This window comes from Olea europaea, unplaced genomic scaffold (genome assembly GCF_002742605.1).
Source record: "Olea europaea var. sylvestris unplaced genomic scaffold, O_europaea_v1 scaffold963, whole genome shotgun sequence".
NCBI classification, from domain to species: domain Eukaryota; kingdom Viridiplantae; phylum Streptophyta; class Magnoliopsida; order Lamiales; family Oleaceae; genus Olea; species Olea europaea.
Window position 1 is genome coordinate 383,355 of NW_019268131.1, and position 15,436 is coordinate 398,790.

Below are 15,436 nucleotides of genomic sequence, written 5' to 3' on the forward strand. Positions count from 1 at the left end.
GGTTGCACCATATGTGACAGAAGATGGTACGGCCCTGACTATTTGGATCTGGACTTTTAGAGCAGAAAGGAGTTGTGAATCTGATTTGGGCATGTTAAAATTTGGAAACATGGTTACAAGGACAGTTCCTGCATTTAGAGTGATTTGTATAGTTCCTATGCACGAATATTGATATTATGCAAATCTTGTGTCAAGCAGTGCAATTCTTGAAACTGCAGGGAGACCCTTTCTCACATGGAGGGTAAGAGCAAATCTTACAGCTCCGAAATGGAGAGGTGTATATCCTTCTAATAACCAGATGTTTGGAAGATGGGATGAAATCTCCAGAGTAACAAATTGTTCTTGTTCTGTGGCAGGAAGGAGGTGTTGATCAAATTTTGTAGCTTATACAAATTCTTTTACTTGAGTTTTTTGAGGAGAAATTAGGCTTCAGACAGATTTGGAGAAAGATTGTCATTGTTTCGAGTAGGGTAGATATTGATTTACAAGAGGTAGGTTGGTAGGATTTATTTTATCCGATTCATCCAAGTAGGATATCTCATAAAGATAGTCCATCTTAGAAGAGGTGGATTTCCTGAAGGAAGATGAAGTAGAGAAAGATAGTCAACGAAGGTGAGATAGGGTAAGAGTAGTAATAGGATGTTGTGAGAGATTTTCTAAAGTCATTAGAAAAATATGTTCTCACTGGTACCATTATACTTATATTTTGTCTTAACAGTACATATAAACCACCGAGAAAATGGCTCTGACACCAACTAGATGAGATATGCAATCTAGCTAAAACAAATAATTTTTATTAATTTTTAACTACACATTTAGCCCACATTTGATTTAGTTAAAAGTCAAATTTTTAGTATAGAATTTGCTAAAAGTTAAAGAAATATATGGTTGAAAAGTTGATAAAAATTGTGAGATTATTGAAATTTGTAGTTAAAATGGAAAGGAAAACAATCCCTCGAGGTCTCATCAAAGAAGAATTCAAAGAATTGGAGCCTGTAATTCATGCCTACCACATGTTTGACGAAATGCCCAACACATGCACATCCCTAATTACGCAGCGCATTGACGCTCCGGCGGAGGCTGTGTGGCCGTTCATCCGCCGCTTCGACAATCCCCAAAGATAAAAGCACTTTATCAGGAGCTATCGCATGATTGGCGAAGGTGGAGTTGGCTGCATCCGCGAGGTGACGGTCTTTTTCGATCTCCCGACCTCAACCAGCACCGAGAGACTAGAGATTCTGGATAATGAAAAGCATATACTGAGTTTTCAAGTTGTGGATGGAGAGCACAGATTGAACAATTATCGATTTGTTACAACTGTTAATGAATTCAAAAAAGATGGGAATGTTTATACAATTGTATTGGAGTCTTATATAGTGGATATACCAGAAAGAACACAGGAGAGGACACAAAAATGTTTGTTGATACAGTTGTGAAGTTGAATCTCCAGAAGCTTTGGCTTAGATAGTATTCGAACAAATAACAATTTTTTTTTTTAATTGATGTGTGCAACATTGTTTAGTTATTGTACATTTTTCAAAGGCTAAATATATATACATTACATTTTATTATAATTGCACTACATATTAATTCTGTAAAAGGTCCATTAATTTACTTGCTATACTTGTGTCTAACTTTTTTTTCATCATTGTTTCAACCTTCCACTAATAAGTACACTTTATCACTCGTTACGATTTTTGTTCAAAACGCCATTAAGTGGGTGTAGAAGGCTTTTCTATCTCTCATATTCTTAATAAGAAAAAAAATAATAACAAACACAAAATTGCAACTAAATATTCTTATCCTTTTTGTAAACACGCTAACACGATTTTTGAATGAAAACTATTATTAAGAATAAGATTTGCTAAGTAATGAATTGTTAAGAATAAGAATATAATGAAAAAAGTTAAAGAAATAAAATGTGATGATGAATAAATATTATTGATCTTTAAAGAAATTAAATTATGAAGCGTATTAGTGAACATAATCATCCTTTTCAAATTATATTTTTTACAGGGGTATGTATCATTTGATTAATACTATATGTATAAATTGAGGATGATCATTATGTGAGGTTACGTTAAATTATAAGATTGATGAAGCAAATCTCATATTCATACATTTAATCGACATCATCATCTAACCGCAAATCACTTGTCACGTGGTTGCATATCATTGTTCTTACCATTTTTCTCCTAAATACATGGGCTCGGTTTGGTTGGCCCATGATTCTAGTAATTTCCAGGCAGGAAAAATTCATATTTCGGGTGTAAAGTATATGTCAATTCAAAACTCAGAATATAAGTTTAAATTTTCAAATCTTAGGCGATAGCTAAATAATTAAAAATATTTTATTAATTAAATATATTAAGGTCATGTTTATACAATTAATGGTCACAATTACATACTTATAGGTCACACTTTATTTACTGGTTACATATTATTAAATTAATTGGCCACAATTTATTTTTCAATCACAAATTAAAAATATGATAGGTCACAATATTTATTTATTGGTTACAAATCACAATTTTAATAGATCACAACTTATTTAATGATCAGAGATTTTCAAATTAGTTAATCACAAATTATAGAATTTTGAGGTCATATACACCAAACTCTTCACCCCTATCGTCAATCCCAATCCACTACCAATACTTAGTCACAAATCAACCATATAATTGGTACAAAACCTAAATAGTTGGTCATAAACACTCTTCAACCCATTTGTCCCTGCTACCACCACCATCGACACAACTGTCACAGCCAGATCCACCATCAACCAAAATTGCATCTCAAAATGACTTTCAAATAGAGACCCGATGAACTGATCAACGGCATCTGTGCTTCTTATCTTCGTGTACAATTTTTCAGTGTGGATTTGTTTGCCACCAACATTGTCACTTCTTTCTCGCCAAAGCTCTACCGCTGCTCATTGGTCTCCACTTCTAAAATGCCAAGCTTCCTATAGCAACTTATCGAGCAGCAACGCAAGTTATGGAAGAAGAGATTGGGCACTGCGGTGGAGGCGATTTCGACCGTGGGTAGAGAGATAGGGATAAAGTGAGAGAAGATAGAGATAGAGAATAGGTATAGAATGAATTAGGGTTTTGAAAGTTTAATTAGTTTGGAGATGTGGTTATATATATATTAAAATATTAAATTGTCACTTGATTTTTGATCAAATATTCTTTTTATTTAATTTTTTAAGTGTGATTTTTTTAAGTACCTGTTCTAGTAAAATTTTCACTTTCCTGGCTTTGAAGTGGATTTACCATGAAGGCCCATAATTTCAATAGGTTGCATTTTGAATATGGTTGGAGGCAACGTGTGATCACATTACCACAGTTTGAAGATGGTTGGGCCAATATGTTTCTTGTTTACTTCAATTTTCCTTTTAAAAATTCAATCTTCAAAACCCCATTCTTTAGTCAATAAAAAGACATCATTGTCTAAAAATTATCGACATGACTTTTGCTTTTACTTTTTATAGAAGAATTTTTTAAGAAAATTATCTAAATTTTTATTTAGAAACTAATTTTTAAAAGAGTTTTTTGTTTTTTTTTAAAGTGCTTTTAAAAGAAGACACATTGGACAATATTCCTCTAAAAGCTCTTATAACTAGAAAAAACACTTTCATAAAATTAGCCAAATGAATTCAAAAGCATCTTGTGAGTAGGGGGTGGATATGGGTATGGACGGGTTGGGTCGATTTTTGCTCCAACCTAAATCCAATTCAAAACTGTTGGTTTGTTCGAAATCCAACCTAACCAAGCCCATGTAAACCCTACCCAATCATGTGTCAGTCAGGTTGCGTTGGCTTGGTCGGTTCGGGACAATTTGTCTCATAAAGATTAAAATCATCCAATTTTTGGATCTAAATTAACATTAATATAGTCATCCAATTTCAATAAACTTAGAAATTAAAATAGTACGATCCACCAAATATCCATTAAAATAATTATCCAAAAAATTATTACACGTTTCAATAAAATGCCGGGAGAAAACTATTAGCAAGAGCAGAAATCTGTTGGTAACTTGATTGGTCAAAAACTATGAAGAAAAACTGCACTAAAATTTGCCAACGAATTTGAAATAGAAGGCTTCGCCACCTGCATAGATAAAATTCAATTGAAAAGCTAATGATTTAATATCCACAAAACCTAAAATTTGAGCCAGCCGATCATGGGATCAATCTTGAACTATAGGAGACCATTTCTCAAGAGATTAATTGACTTTTTTCAACCACTTTTTTTACTGATTTTTCTGAAAATTGATTATAAATATACATGGAAACTTGTTAATACTTGTGCTCTTGATCATCTTCATTCAATTATGAATTAATTTATTCTGATTCTATAGAAAAAAAAATGATTAAGTTGACAACAAAATACATAGAAATAAATCCAAAATAACAAAATTTATGAAAAATATATATGTTACCTTCATCTAAATGGTTGTAATGCTCAAAATCTACCATGTAGAAACCATCTGAGTTTGAAGAAGCTTTCAACAAATTTTGTTTGCATACCAAGGCCTCCACCTATAGAAAATTGCCACTTAATCTCCATCAACCAATTCGATTACAAGATTACAAATTTTATGAAGATAAGCACAAGCATTGAAAAAAATGATTAAGTTGACAACAAAATACATAGAAATAAATCCAAAATAACAAAATTTATGAAAAATATATATGTTACCTTCATCTAAATGGTTGTAATGCTCAAAATCTACCATGTAGAAACCATCTGAGTTTGAAGAAGCTTTCAACAAATTTTGTTTGCATACCAAGGCCTCCACCTATAGAAAATTGCCACTTAATCTCCATCAACCAATTCGATTACAAGATTACAAATTTTATGAAGATAAGCACAAGCATTAACGCACAACGAAGCACTAAAATTCAAAGTCACACTAAAGAAATTTTTTTTAAGAAACTTGACAAACACATATCCATTTTCCCAATCTAAACTTGAAGGAGGTCCTCCTCTCTTTCTATCACCATCGTCTTCCCGAAAGTAATGCAAATATTGAGCTTCCTCTTCTTCTAACCCGTCAAAAGTTTTCTCAAAGTTCAATGTTGTTTCCTTCATCAAATAGGTAGAATTCCACCTAGTTGGAACATCCAAAAACACAATATACTTGCAATCAATCTTCTTTTTCCTCGCACACTCCTTCAGTTTTTCATTCCTACTAGGAAAAGATTTCACATATTTGAATGGGCTGCCTATATTCACAATGGAGTCATGTGCTTCCCTCAACCACTCACAAACAGTCAAATTTATAAAACACCTCAAGTGCAAATATCTCTCATCTAGAACACATCCATCACTGCCTCTAAAGCAATTAACTTCCTCCTAAGATAAGAAATATCCACATCACTAGAGCTTGCATAATCAATGGTGATTGTAAAAACTTTCTCAATCCCCTAATCTTGCAGACAAGTCTCAATCATTTTCCTAATTGTTTTTCCCTTGTGATTTGGAACAGAACAAAAACTCAAAATTCAATTATTAAACGTCCAATCAGAATCAACAAAATGTGTTGTAAGAGACATATAACTAACATTTAGAATAGAAGTCCAAGAATCAGTTGAGAGGGAAACCCTTTAACGATGAAAAGAAAAGACACCTCTGAATTTCAATTTTTCATCTAAATACCATTGATAAATATCTCTAATGAGAGTCCCCCGAGATGGAGCCTGAAACTAAGGACATGCTACATTACAAAAGAGTCTGAAACAATTAGCTTCGACAAATCTAAAAGGTAATTCATTTAATACTAATATCTTAACACATGCAACTCTACGCCCTTCTTCACTTCGACTAATAGCAATAAGATTGCTCCCACCATCCTCTTTTTTGTTCTCAAAAGAAATGATTTCTTGCTTCTTATCCAACAATCTACCTGGAATCTTCTTACAATTATTTTGTCAAATGATTGTCCATTGTGATAGTACCACACTTCTTAGTACCACAAGCATAATCTACCCCCACAATTATTACATTTACACTTAACAACTGGATCATCCCTAGTGTAAATTGATCCCAAACATATGAAGCTAATCTATTAGATTATGAGGAAGACTTGTTTGCAAATCTGTGTCATTTGATGGAACTTCAGTGCCATGTACTTCACATTCATTCATATCTACCAACATATTCCTTCAAAATTATAAAACAAACCAAATAGATATAATCAAGTAAAAGTATTAATGCAATACAAGAAAGAAAGAATACTACACATGTGGTTGTATCCATTTCCTAAATTAATATTCCAATTTCCAAAGACCAAATAGCAACCATATATGCTTTAGCAATCTGGGTTTTATCATGAATCAAAAAATCAAAACCAATAAACAAACAAAAAAATAAAAATAAAAAGGAACGAACAGATGGAAACAATTGCTGGAAAAGCATACTAATCCTTTATCGGCAAGAAAATCATTTTAGACAACGAAATACTTGAATAAGCAAAGAATTTATTTTATTTTCCAATGAAAACCTACGTAAAAAATAAGCCCAGTATTGGTAGTTTTGGGTAAGGCGTTTTTGAAAGAAGCAGGCCCAGCATTTATTTTATCTTGGTTAGTGATTAGAGACTTGGTAAAGAAAATAGAAAATACACTTTCACCACATACAATAGAACCAGATTCAGTGGTGACTTACAATGTAATACTAGCGACATCGGTCGGCAAGTTAAATCTTAAAAGTGAAGATTGGCACTAGCAAGTTAAAGGGAAGATTGACGATGGTGGTGATTCGAGATATAGATTAGGAGAGCAAGAAAAGAAAACTAGGGCGGTAGACTTGCTAACTTGCTTCATGTAAATCTGGATTTGAATTGAATCATTTTTTCTAACTAGGCAGGTCGATTTGGGTGGGTTATATCGAGTTCGAAGGGTTACACCATCACACGACTCGCTTAGCTTACCCACAAACAGAACGCCTAAAAAATCACAAGAGATCAACTCAACCCTGCTGGATTGGTTCGATTAGGTCGTTCGGTAGGGTTTTGCCCACCCCTACTCTTGAGTCTCTAAATTTCATTTTGATTTCTCAAGAGTAATGCTAAATGGGCCCTGACTACGAGAGCTAAATTGAATATTTTTGAATAGTGAGTAGTGAGGCGTGGGGTGAGGTGAGATGAGGGAGATGAATAGTGAGTTTTATTTTTTCTATTTGTTTATGAATATTTTTTCCTGAATTTTATTTATGAAATGACCATTTTATCCTTTTTAATTTTTGAGTTTTGTTGATCAAACTAGTTAATTAATGAAAAACTCAATACCACCAATTTATTAAAAGTTGGGGTTTGGTTCTCCAAAAAATAAGAATGGAGATGAAAATGTGTAAAGCTTGCAAACGTTTGCTACAATTTATCATTATATTAATGTCATCATTATTTTAATATCTCATAAGTACAATTTTATGAATATTGAGAAAAATATATCAAAATTTGGAAGTACATTATTCTTAAACAATATGCATTGAAAATGTTATTTAAGCTCCTTTAATGTCTATTCGTCCATAAGCTAGAAAGAAAGCCGTGATCACACTTTAACAAAAATTTTCAACCCTACATTCTTCTGATTGAGAAATACTTGAAAACACAAGAAGATACCCATGCTCAAAACACTCTACAAGAAAAGAAAGATTCTCCATGATTAGAAAAGAGTCCATCTTTTCATATTGCTAAATTAGATATCAGTCAATAGAGGACACAAACGTTTGGAGTAAGTAGGGTACAATCAAACTTATAAAAAAGTTACGGAAAAATTTAATGTATTAGATATCTTATTACTATTGTTTCTCTAAGCGTTCTCGTACTTTGATAACATTCCATAATTACATCATTTTCAACACCGTCAAATACATCATTCTCAATCAAACTATCATTCAACTATTGATCTTCGATTCGATTGCATAGACGATTTTTGGCATAAGTCATCACAGAAAATACTCTCTCAACTATAGCAATAGCCACGAGATGAACTAAGGCTAATGTCACAAGGTTGTAAACTAATGGACACACTTCATATTTATTGTTCATAACCAACTTTTGTGCAAGATCACTAAGGCCTTGTAATCCTCCCAAATCTTCATTAGTGCACATGTAAAAAATATATATCTAATTGATCATCAAGTTTTGAAATTTCTGTTGCTTAAAAATCTACTGGATAATATTACATAGTCAAATCATTTTTTCTTGTAAAAAGCAGCAAATGAATTATTTGGATACAAACATGCAACACAATGGAGTAAGTTACTATTTTTCTCAGAAAAACGATCATTCATTTCTTGAAGTTGCATGTCAATGATGTCATAAAATATTAACACATGATGTGAACAACCTAAAGTTTGAACATATCATCCATATTTCATAGAATGAACGAGCCATTCAAAAAAAAAAAAAAGAACAAGAAGAATTTTATCCATCATCTCTCATGGTTTGAAGTTGTACTTTACATGATTTCACCAATCTTATGGCATTGACAACATATTGATCTTTCCTTGGTAACGCTTTCTACAATTCATTTGAAATTCCCAAGATCTTTCCCATGAGATGTAGATTAAATGCAAATTCAAATTTTAGCATTGTATCCAATAAAATATTTTCATATCCTCTTGTTCCGAAACTTATAGCATCAATAGTAATCATTGTAACATCATCAAAGGTGACTGAAGCATAAGAATAAAGTTAATCAAACAACTGTAGTGAGAGCCCCAACGTGTATTACTAGAAAGCTTGATAGTAGTTTTTGGATTGAGTCCCCGTCCGCTTGATATTTCACCAACATTTTTTGCATCAAGAATTTCAAGTATTTGTTTCTCTTGAATAAGATCACTACATTTAGTAGATCTTCTAACTACAATTATCAATTTGTGCACTGAAGTGAAGAAAGCTTTAATTTTCGAATGATCTATGCCACAGCCACAAGAGTTAGTTAAAGTTGATGAGTAAAGCAATAAATGTAGTAAGCACTTGAATTTTCTTTCAATATAGGTGCTTTGAGACCATTATACTCACCTTAAATATTACTAGCTCCATCATATCTTGATATCTCAAATTAGATATACTTAAACTATGTGTGAAGAGTAATTGATCAATTGCAGCCTTAAGTGCAATAGTTGTGGTACTCGAAACATGCGTAAAACAAACAAAATTTTCCAATACATGCCCATTCTTTACATAATGAATGACAACTGATATTTCCGCCTTCACTAAAATATCTCAGGATCTATCAACTACAATACAAAACAAGCCATCGTCAATATCTTTAATAATCACATTTAGATTTCTAAAGCAATAGCACTCACAATATCTTTTTGAACTCATGGTGATGTTCAAGAAAAATTCCACAAGCATACGGGATCATTGACAAGTAATAGGTAGTGAGTTACAAATATCATCCCATGAGAAATAAAGTTTGATTCTAGTTTACTAATGTTTACCAAATATGATCTAATGTGACACAAAAGAGATTGGGTGTTGGTTTAATACTAAATTTAACTATGACAGCAATAAAAAAATGGTTCTTATTAAATACGAGATGAATATATTGGATTTTCGGCTCCAGCTATTGATATCTAGTTCTAATTCTTGGCTTATGTTAATTAATATGATTAACGTATTCGTAATGATCAATAATCCGATAATAGTCAATATTATTTTTCAAAATATATCAAATCTATGTTTAACACAACCTGTTCCTATTCGTAGTCCAAATTCATATGAAAAATATACATTTAATCATAGGATTATCACACGCCATCACACACTATAAATATTATTCCTAATATCTATTGTTCATGCGTTAATTATGTAGTGTTCTACATATTGTGAGTTTTTGAACACTACAAATAAGAAACTTATATGTCCTAAAACATTAAAACAAATACAATTAATGCATATGAAATCATAAACAACAAGAAAAGATAAGTCTTGAATTAAAAATCAAAATTCAACATGTTTCGTCATCTCTCCAATACATAAAAATATTTAGCTTGACATTGCCATATGAAAATTACATAAAAGAATTAGAAAAGACATCACTCTAAATTAAGAAACTTGAGAAAAAAGTGAAAACTATTCTTCGCTAGAAATCAATCCCAAACGATGCAGTTCCATTCCTTGAATGTGAAAACTCTCATTTCTTGCTCTATTATGATAAAACTAAGCCCCCTTTTGTTCTGGATGTACTTTCAATTTATAGGATGTCAAAAAGATTGCATTGAATTGTTACCAAAACGAAATAAGGAAAGTTTGATTTTTTTCTCCGTTTTGTGCTAGGGCGCGCGCCTGGTCCTTTTGGGATGCCTTAGGCACCACAAGGTGAGGTTGATGCATGCTCCTTAGCTCCTTTTTAGGGGGGCAAAGTTCGTAGCTTGGCCTTTGAACTTTCTCCAAGGTCTTTCTGGTCCTTTTTCAATTCTTCTCAATCTTTTTACTTATTTTCCTATCCATCAAAGTCCTTGCATTTTCAAATCTACGGTCCTCATTCCGTGCAACTTTTGATTATTTGTATTTTAGTCGCCAAACATTAGATATGATTCATTTTAGCCCTTTTATCGCTTGCTTTTTCCAATTCCACCACAATCATCGATCTTTGCCTACAAAGCAATATTTATAATGATTTAAGCCATATTTCAAATAACTAGTCAACAAATATTTTTATTTAGAGGCCGAAATAAGTGTACAAAATACACTTATCAACACCCCCAAACTTGAACATTTGTTTGTAATTAAACAAATTATAGCTTCACACAATCAAAACTTGGTTAGATAATCTGTTGTTTCTTAGGATTTGAATTTTTATATCAATATGATGAATAGTGTCAAAATTATTGAGTTGAATTAATTTCTAATTATACAAAAGCAAAACTCGGCATGTGTGTGTGAAGACTAATGTGAAACATCACAAGCTCAAGATTAGTTCAATTTTTGACCCTCAATAGTCAAATATTTACTTTCTCCACTCATAAGATATATACACCAAACTTATATTTTTCACTTTCTTTTTCCCGAGACGTGTTCCTAAGTTAAAGTTTAAATGATTTCTAATTCATGCCCTCTCTAGTTCGGATAGGTTTTACTGGTACAAGTTAACACTTCAACGAATAAGGATTTTCCTATATTTTAATTACTTTGGCATTCAAGAATTAATTAAGCTAATAATCATTTTTTAAAAGTTTAGTTATCTAAAATAAGCATTTGGGGCTTAATCTTGGCATTTGGTATGTCTTCTATTTCATGCACCTGCTTTTTTCACTATTCAATTTTGTTTCATATTTTTTTTATTTTTCATCTTATATGTTGACCTCTCTATTAAGCGACTAAGTGACCCCTGTAGCTAATTTTCAGGCGATGACTTCCAAGTTAAATGACCATATGGCACTAGGTTTTAAAGACGTTGTAGGCTTAATTACTCTCCGAAGAGAAGATTCAAAACTAAGCTATTTCAAATTTTTATTTGTCATAATTAGTGCAATACCCCATATTAAACATATATTCTCAAAAATCAAACTCTAACTTAAGATTCTTACTTAATTTCATCTTGTTGGCTCTAGATAATCCACACAAAGATTCACGCATGGAATCTCTATTTATCTCAATATTCCTTATACTGGTTTAACCATCTCCAAATTATCATATTTGTGTCAATGATCCTTATACTAGTTCAACATTTCTTAGAATATGAACCAGTTCTTAACTCAAAATGCAAAACATGAGTGTTGTGCACAATAAAGATCAAGTTTCACGCGAACAAGTATTGATCAACTCAACATGTAATAGCTCCATAATTTTTTATCTAACACATAATTCCAGTATATGCATCACTTTCAACAAAGCTAACCAATCCTCACAGACAAAAGCAGTAAAAAGACAAAGGAAAATGTTTTGTAATTTTGAAGTTTTTATTTAACACTTGACACTCAAACAAAAGTAGCTCAAAAAAAAGTAGATAACTTTAACTCTGTACAACAATCGATGATGAATCAATTAACCACCCTAAACTTAACACGTGCATTGCCCTTAATGTACAAAATTATGACAATGAAATGCAAAAAGAAAGGCAAAGAGGAGACGTAGGTACTGTCCTAGTCAATCTAATGGTGGCGGTGGTGAAAATGGTATGTAAGCCCCAAAACTTGCTGGATCCGAAGACGGTAGAGGAGGGTGTCGAGGTAGTCGCTCATCATATTAAAGCTCTCATCAAATCATGCATGAATGCCTCTCATCGTGTCATAGGATCGATCATTTGGGATATTAAGTTCATCAATCGGTCTGGCATATCGATCCATCCTGCTCGCATTGGAAGTATCCTCCCACACTAACATCACATGGTCATATATAGTAGTAGTGCAGGTCTCTATGTGACCAACTCTCAAATTTAAGGACCCAAACATCTACTCTATCCATAACATGTCCTAGATGGTCTCAGTTCATCCTATAAGTAATTGCTGCAGGAATTGGGTGTCGGTTACAGGGTCAAGCTACGGGTCCCTTGCCTTCTTATTGCTACTACCGGTGTATCTATTTGCAAGGATATTTTGCTAAGAATTTTTGCAATCTTTCGACTGATAGAGACACTGGGCGGGGTGGGCTACTCTATGGGAAGGGGTCGTACCCTCGATGATAATCATATCCCATAGATAAGGCTGGGAAAATTATCTGCTGAAGAACTTGAAGTGCATAAGCAAACTCAACAATCTGATTGTATATAAACATCTCCAAATCAATTTTTAGACCTTGTGCCAAGTGAAAAGAGAAGTATCAGCTTTGGCAAAGTTACTAGTAAACATATGCGAGGTGGGCTCAATGTTGTGACAAATTAATTTCAATAGCACTGTCAGGAAACGAGTAAATTTATTATATTTAACTCCTCTTCTACTTCATCCTATCCTCCGTAGAGCATTTGAACCACCAAGGCCATAAGCTGCTCCATATGTACCGAGATTATGTTGTCCCGAGTCATACTATAGTACTCATCAATCACCTTAGGGGGCGAACATCACCCACTTATCCCTGATCCATGTGTAGTTCTCATGTTTTGTTTCTTAATTGTCAATTTGGCGGTTGAAGTTTGTATGAAACTCTTTAATCAAAGTTGGATATATAATATATGGGTTCTTTATCAACTCTACCCATCGTACTCAACCGATAAGAGTAGATATCTCATATCTCATTAACTCTCCCAGAGCGACCTAGCTCTCTAGACACATTTTTCTCCTCTGTAATACCTGAGCAAAGAGCCTCTTCTAATCCATACCAAGGAAACACTTTATGCCACGGTCATCAATATGTGTATGTGCCATGGTGCTAGATATGCTAGCCTTTTCTTTTCCTTTGGATATAGATGCCTCGCATTATCATTTTGGTGGCATCTTGTCGAATACGTAGATGGAAGTATTTGTCCAATTGTGCAATGAAAGTGACCTACATGATTTAACTATAGTGTACATAATAGGGAAATGGGGGGCCAAATGCATTGAATGTAATACTTTAATGGGGAACGGAAAGAAAGCTGTGATTTTGTAGAGGACGTGTGTTGATACTTGCATCCCTTCCAATTTAATGGAAGACATGTTTCAAACATGAATACAAGTGTATGAAAGTGCTTATCAGAGTAATGTGAGTGTGTTGGGTGAATTCGATGTACGAATTCAGATAAACACTCTTCATAAACATTTTATCAAACACTTGGTTGGTAATAACTTGTGACCAAAATTCAAGAATAACAACCAAGAGTGTTTAATCCCAAAAAATCACAAAACAACCACACACCATCCACTACCTAAGCCCTTTTGCCAATTTGATGCATCAGGTACTAACTAAATCCAAGATTTCATGAAACAAAACATAAATGTTGAAACTTGAGGGGTTGAAGTAATTTACCTTGATTTCTTGAAATTCAATGAGAGGAAGTAATAAACATTGGTAGTAAAAAGTGTTAATGTCCTTATTCTTTGATGCCTAAGTGAATGTGTGTGTGGGTAGAGATCGTGTGAGAGGGAAAGAAAATGTGTGGGAAGTGTGTAGGGAATGTGGTTAGTTTAGAGATTGAAAACCACCAAACCAGTCATGAGGTGCACGCCTAGTGCAAGGTGGGGGCATGCACAAAGCCTCTTTTGAGCATCAAGCATTGGCTTGACAATGGGGTTCGGTTAAGCCAGGGCATACGCCTCAATTTACTAGCATAGAAATTTATTTCCCTACTGTAATTTAGGATCTCTCATCAAACTCCATCAACTCACCACGTCTAGTTTTTTCGTACCAAAAACATGTTTTCACTGGCATAGAGTGTATATAGAGCTTGAGAAAATTTTAAACTCGTATTCAACCTTGAAAATCTCACTTAACTCAGAACATAAACTTTTCACAACGATCACTCCAATGAGCTAGAACACCTCCAAAAATATTTGAAATGCATGAAAGTGGTATAAAACACAAAAATGTTCATGAAATTCAATCTTTTCCCAACTAACATGCTTTTGATTGTATAAAGCCCAAGAAATATCGCTTTTGTCTCAAACATGTATTTTCACTCCAACTCACCTAAGTATGATTTTAACATCCCCAAACTCATACAAAACATGGTCAAAATTTATGTGGACACATGCGAGACTCTTATGACCAATGTGAATCATGTGATGGATGAATGACGTCTAATCTACTTTAACATACCAAAGCAATAAAAATCATATTCTAATACATCAAAGCTGAATAAATAAAAGGGAAGAAAAGTGGGTTGCCTCCCAATAAATGCTTATTTATAGTCAATAGCTCGACTTTTTTTTTAGGCTACTCTGCACTATCAAGTGGCACAATTGTCTTCTCATTGGAGTAACAGTCACCTCTCCAATAAGCTTTCATGCGTTGTCCATTGACCTTGAACCTTCCACTACACTATGTGGAAATATGGCTACAACGGTAAATCGCCCAGAATAAGAAAGGGGTTGAGACAAGAATTGAACATGAGAACCTATTAACCAACCTCAAACTCTTTCTCCTTTATATGCCTTTCGTGCCATTTCTTGGCCTTTTCTTTATACAACTTGACATTCTTATAGACCACTAACTTGAATTTATTGAGGTCATTCAATTAAAGAATTCTTTGTTTTCGACTGCCTTTGTATCAAAATTGAGCATGTATGTCGCCTAATATGCTTTATACTTAAACTCAATTGGTAGGTGGCTTGCTTTGTCGAAAATTTGCCAATAAGGAGACATGTCTATAGGAGTCTTGAAAGCTGTTTTGTAAGCCCAAAGTACATCATCTAAGTTCTTTGACCAATCTGTACATGATGCATTCACTGTTGCTTCAAAAATCTTTTTCAGCTTATTATTGGAGATTTTTACTTGCCCACTAGTTTGAGGTAAATATGGAGTTAAGACACGATATTTAACCCTATACTTAGCCAACAATGCT

General features: G+C 33.4%; 1 pseudogene; it reads left to right on the forward strand.

Moving 5' to 3' along the window:
- Positions 1-935: 935 nt before the first annotated feature.
- Positions 936-3,290, forward strand: LOC111392706 (annotated as a pseudogene).
- Positions 3,291-15,436: the final 12,146 nt, after the last annotated feature.